Consider the following 6,460-nt stretch of genomic DNA (forward strand, 5'->3'; position numbering starts at 1 on the left):
ATAGTAGAGATAGAGAGAGAGAGAGAGAGAGAGAGAGAGAGAGAGAGAGCGAGAGAGAGAGAGAGAGAGAGAGAGAGCGAGAGAGAGAGAGCCGTGCGCCTACACGCGAGGAAAAATAACCCGAGTCGGTTATGTGGTGGAAGAAGCATGCGCCGGTTATATATACGCGCCTAAAAGAGGGGGGGGGAAATACCCCGGGGAAATATAACACCGGTTAGGCGCCTATGCGGGGTCAAATCCCGTAAACGGTTCACACCGCGGGTTTTCAGAAAATCCGTGTTTTTTGAAGGACGCAAAAACAATAGGAACAGAAAATACGGAGAATAAGAATGCGAACAGCACATATATTATACAAACACACAAAATCATGCGAACATCAAATACACCGAAAAACAACGCGAACAATGAACAAACGAAAAAACACAATGCAAGCAACAAATACAAAGGAAACACAATGAGAACGGACTGTCCTGTTGGAATAGCTCCATCTGTGTAGCCATTCGCTCCGGACGCCCTACGATTGAGAGCGATGGGAAGACAGAGAGTTAGCTCTCGTTAGCACCAGCTTTGCTACTACTACTACTTCTACGTAGAGCCGTGAAGCCGTGTGTAGTGGAGGCTATACTAGTATCTGTGACGGTGTTTACGCGCGATCGCAGTGTTTCCACTCGTTTAGAGCATCCGATGATAGAGTTTCCGCCGTCACATTACCGCCACTGCGAAACGCTAAATAAAACTAACGGCAGCTACGCGGCGAAAGTGGTGGCTGCGGCGGCGGCGGCGGCGGCAGCATCTTCACCGCCCGCACTACGATGTCTCATCATCATCATCATCATCATCATTACCATCGTCACCATCACCATCATCATCATCGTCATCAGCATCATCGTCATCGTCGTTGTCATCACCATCATCATCATCATCATCATCATCATCACCATCATCGTCGTCGTCATCATCATCATCATCACCATCACCATTCTCGGCGAGCAGACTGTGGCGAGAGACGTTGCGGATGTTTTTAGGTAAGCGGACAACCCGTTTCCTCTGCTAACATCAATCAAGTTGCATCTCGCTGCGGAGAGGAGCGGTGCGGGTGCACGCACGGAAGCAGAGAATGCGGGGATAAGCCCCAATGTTGATGATTCATGCTGTATACCTTCTACCATGGCCACACACACGCAGCACGTACGAACGCACACGCGCACGCACGAACACACGCACACACGCACGAACACAGACGCATATACTCAGGCACGCACGCTCGCAGGCTCACTTGCACGCACGAACACCCGCACGCATATCTACATATATATATATATATATATTATATATATATATATATATATATATATATATATATATTCATATCTCCACGACAAGCGATTCTATGCTGCCACGCTATAGGTCCCCTCGCGTGGTTGGGACAGAAAGGGGGTCTAGGGAGGGTTCGATGACATTCACGTATCGAATATCATTTATAATCGATGTAAATAAAATAACGTATCATGTAACATGTTCCATTCTGTGTTGGAAACCAGAGTATTGACAATTAACCAGCGCCATAAGCGTCATTCGATCGCTAGAAATTCATGAATGAATGAATTAATGAATAATATAGGCTATATAATATATATGGAAGCATCTAAATATAATTGACTCACAAATGCTCTCTGCACCTGTGTGTTCTGGAACCAGACAGACATCGGCGTGTGTGTTTAGCATATAGACATAGCTTTTTGTAGCTTTGCTTTCTCGTATTTGGTTTCCAATTTAACGGACGTGGTCGGAATATAACGAGCGTCGATTACTCTGTCGTCATTTGGTCTCCGCCGATCTAGTCGCAAATACACTTTGATCACAATCGCAGTCATTTGTGTAAACAGAAGCAGTATTGCGCTATTAGCATTGCAAATATTTTTTTCATATAGATCGCCATATCCAAACAGCCGCGTGTGTGTGAGAGAGAGGGATAGAGAGAGCGCGCGCATGAGAGAACGAGAGAGGGGGAGAGAGAGAGAAAGAGAGAGAGGGGGAGAGAGAGAGAGAGAAAGAGAGAGGGGGGAGAGAAAGAGAAAGAGCGGAGGCTGGGGGAGAGAATGCTCCGATGACGGATGCGCTTAAGCAGAGAGGATTCGGGCCTCACACGTGCACCGCATGCGCAGGAGACGGGTGTGTTGCTATAGTTGTCAGTGTGCCTCATTACTCCCGCTTGCTGGCCTTTTTCTCGGCTGCTTCCTCCATTAGCTCAGCCCGCGCGCACTCGAACTCGAGTAGCGAGAGAAGGAAGTGGGGAGCCGAAGTAGAAGAAGTAGGTAATGGAGAAACGAAACTTAAAAGAGAGGTTTCCACAGCGGAGAAAGATAATTATAGCGGCATCCAGTGCGCGCCATTACTTACTTACGCGTGGTTTCCCCAGTGGTTCATGTTCGCGCGTGTTTGCGCGACCGAGTGTTTGCTGCTGGGCAGCACATGTCATTAGAACAGTTGGTTTGTGGAAGTGCTTTGGATCTGTGAGAGTTGGTGGTTGGAGTGGGGAGAAGAATCTTTACGCTTTACTCCCAATATATAGATTTAAATAAACTATGCCCGATGGCGGTATACTGCACGTTGTTTACTCCCCCACCCCCATCTCACTCTCTCTCTCCCTCTATAGCTCTTTCTCGCACGTTTTTTTTCTCTCTCTCTCTCTCGCTCTCTCTCTTTCGCGCTCTTTCTCTCGTCCTGTCTCACACATCATACTCCTCCTCCTCTCTGTGTGTGCGTGTCGCATAGCGCCTAGTGAGTCACCATGCCGGTGACAGCAATACGTTTCCCGCTGCATCAGCGAGCTAATTACGACTATACCGCTTGCCACCATATACAGATGTCTACAGAAAATTACATGCACACACGTATAATATATATATATATCAGATATATATATATATTTATTTATACACTCACACGCACGCACACGCACGCACACGCATATATATATATCTATATATATAGAGAGAGAGATATTATGAGCTCTTGATATATATGTAGCGAAGAAGGACGACACGTCTGGTGCATGTGCGTGTGTGTGGCGCTTCCGTCAGGTTCTGCGATAACAGCAATACACGCGCACAAACACAGGCGCACACGCACGCACACACCGATGCACGCACACGTACAAATACGCACAAAGGCATAAGCCACCACACGTGCTCAAGTAACTAACATTTCGAACGAAGCTCGCACGCTCGCCGATGTCGTGTCACTCCTACAGATATAAACTTTACGCGTATATAGCCCGGCATCTACCCTGGAATGGCGCAAGCCCAAAGCAGCATCACCAGGGTTGTATACGAGAAGGTTAATATCAGCAGGAGTGAATAATAATAGATTATTATAATTGATAAACATTATAAATTTTAGATAAAATTATAGATAATAGATTATTATAATAGATTATTATTATAGATTTCTATTATTATTCACTCCTGACATCACTATATGTGAGCGAGCGGCGGGCGCGCGTATCATTCTACGTAAAGTTGGCACTTTCACATTTTCACATTGAATAACTATGTGAAAATGTAAAAGTGCTAACTAATTTGTGCTATTATTGCATATTTCAAGATTTTGGATATATACCAACATACCAAAATACCAACATTGTTGAAATTACTATCCACAAAATGGGATACCAGATCTTTGGGGGGATACCAGATTTCAATACCTGGTATCCCGAATGGATACCATAATAAAAATATAATTTCGACACCTGCTCTCTCTCTCTCTCTCTCTCTCTCTCTCTCGCTTGCTCTCTAGCTCTCTCTAATTCTCTCTGTCTCTATCTCTTTCTCTCTGTCTCTCTCTCTCTCTCTCTCTCTCTCTCTCTTTCTCTCTCTCTTTCTTTCGCGCTCTCTTTTTCTCTCTCTCTCTCTCTCTCTCTCTCTCTCTCTTTCTCTACCTCTATTTTTTTCTAATTCTCTCTCTCTCTCTCTCTCTCTCTCTCTTTCTTTACCTCTCCCTTTTTCTAATTCTCTCTCTCTCGCTCTCTCTCTCTCCCCGCTCTCTCGCTCTCCCGTGTTCCCGCCGCGTGCGGTATATAGCTAACGGTAGAAGACTCACCTTCACTCGGCTGCGGAGGTGCTTCAAGTGCGATCCGCGGGATGGACGGCAATCCGTATGCGTGTGCGAGCGAGAGAGACAACGCAGCGACGACGCCGACGGTGCTGCAACGATGACGATACCGCGAGATGACCTCCTGACGTGGTCACCGGTCCAGATATCCACACGCACGCACACACACCCACACACACACACACTGCTGCAGTGGGGAGAAAGTTCTGAACGTCGCGTGTCGGTGTTATAACTGATATATTCGTATAGATACGTACGGCGCGGATGGTTCAGCGTTGATCTCTCGTGGCGCGGGGTGTACGGGAGACGGACGAGGGTGGCTGCTGCTGCGGGGCGCTGCGGTGGAGCGGAGATTGAGCGCTGCTAGTGCTGGTGCTGCTGCTGTCAGCGCCGGGCGAGCCCAAGCCTGGCCGAGCGGGAGGGACTACTAGTAGGGGGTGCCTGGTATATACACCGCACGCTCACCCCCTCTATACGCGGCACTACCGAGCTACTATGCTATAGATCATAGATTACGCGGTTGCAGAACATACACGCACGCACGCGCGCACACAGGCACGCACACACGCATACTCGTATATCCACATACACGTTATATGCTCACTAATTCGACCATTCTTATACGCATACTATATGTTCACTCACTTGGCGATGCGTAGAGACATAAAACGAGCGAGAGTTGCATTGGGATTAGCGCATCTTTGTGTCACGCTTCGCTTTATTACGTGTCATCATTCACGTTTATTGGTTGTCTATTAGATGATACGACTACGCTGCAGCTGAATACTCTATTAGGTAGCGCGGTACTCATCACACGCCCCACATACTTATGTGTGTGCGAACGCATGGGTGGATGGACGGACGGACGGACTGACGGACGAACGGACGGACGGATGGGTGGATGGATGGATGGATGGACGGACGGATGGACGGATGGATGGACGGATGGATGGACGGACGGATGGACGGATGGATGGACGGATGGCTGGGCAGGTGGGTGGATGGATGGATGGGTGGATGGATGGATGGATGGATTAGCTAATAAATAATAAGGTATTTATTAACTCTTGACATATATATAAAGTACTCTATAATTTTGTTTCTTGTGCACAGCGGCGTGCGTGCGGTGTACTTGTGTGTAGCAGAGGAGCATTTGAACGACATTTACAGAAACTTATTGGTAATAATATGCGAAAGAGAGTAGAGAAACATTAAGGCGTTGGTAGTTAATACATTTCGTGTTTATTCACCATCATTTTATTCTTGAAACGTTCAAAGTGCCTGTGGTAGCAACAGCGTACCTAGAGGTACCTAAGCATCAGCCCAAGAAGATGATAACCTTGCACAAAAAATTAGGGGAGGGGCCGATCATACGGCCTGAGATCACAAGATGTTCGGATGATCCCCGAAATTCGCATAGGAAGAAAATTGGAAATGTTTGGAACAAAACGGCATCATCTTGTATGGATGTTCTGAACACCACGATATCACTTTTCACTGATGTTCTGAACAGTCTTCACACCTTTCTGTCCTTCTCTCTCCTTCTCTCTCCTCTCTCTCTCTCTTCTCTCTCTCTCTCTCCTTCTCTCTCCTCTCTCTCTCTCTCTCTCTTTCTCTCTCTCTCTCTCTCGCTCTTTCTCGCTTTCTCTCTATCTATCTCTCTTTCTACCTCCCTCTTTCCCTCCCCCCCTCTCTCTCTCTCTCTCTCTCGCGTGCGCGCTTTCTCTCTATCTATCTCTCTTTCTATCTCCCTCTTTCCCTCGCCCCCTCTCTCTGTTTATCTATCTATCTATCTATTTGTTTGTCCATCTCTCTTTTCCCGGGTGTCATTCAATTAAACCCACCATACAGAGTACAGACTGTATAGAGATAGACACAATGTGCACTCTCACAGTAATCGCACACAACTCGCGTTAACCGCCATCATTTTCAACCACTAGCCGCGGTCTAACATTACTGCTGTTGTCGTCGTTGTCTCACCGGATCTGCGGACCATGACACAGCCATTGCGACCTTGAAATACCACCTCGGAGCGCACAGTGCCCTATGATCGCAGTGTCTCTGATTCCCCCCGAAATCACTGTCACGTCACCAGCGATGGTAGAGACACGCAGAGCCGTCGTGCGGTGCTTATCTCGCGCTTGCGTAACGCCAGGTGGCGTCGTATAGCACTCGCGAGATTAAATACGATTTAGAAATCGAAGTCACGTGTTACCACGTAGATGTGCGCATGTGCGCGTGCGTGCGTCTGGTTGCGCATGTGTGTGCGCGCGTGTATGTGTGCGTGGATGTGCGTGTCAGTGTGCGCGTGTGCGTGCATTCGTATATATATATATATATATATATA

The 6,460-nt window shown here is 47.4% G+C and overlaps 1 long non-coding RNA gene across 1 annotated transcript in view; it reads right to left on the reverse strand.

The window, feature by feature from the left end:
- The window catches only part of LOC106804958, a 14,782-nt gene extending 10,303 nt beyond the window's left edge, over positions 1-4,479 (reverse strand). Inside the window, exons 1-2 of the long non-coding RNA XR_001393381.1 lie at positions 4,371-4,479; positions 4,102-4,205 (exon numbers count right to left, since the gene is read on the reverse strand). This is a non-coding gene — a long non-coding RNA (uncharacterized LOC106804958). The remainder of the gene's footprint in view (positions 1-4,101; positions 4,206-4,370) is intronic.
- Between the last annotated feature and the right edge of the window lie 1,981 nt (positions 4,480-6,460).

Source organism: Priapulus caudatus, unplaced genomic scaffold, assembly GCF_000485595.1.
Source record: "Priapulus caudatus unplaced genomic scaffold, Priapulus_caudatus-5.0.1 Scaffold94, whole genome shotgun sequence".
In the NCBI taxonomy this organism is placed as follows: domain Eukaryota; kingdom Metazoa; phylum Priapulida; class Priapulimorpha; order Priapulimorphida; family Priapulidae; genus Priapulus; species Priapulus caudatus.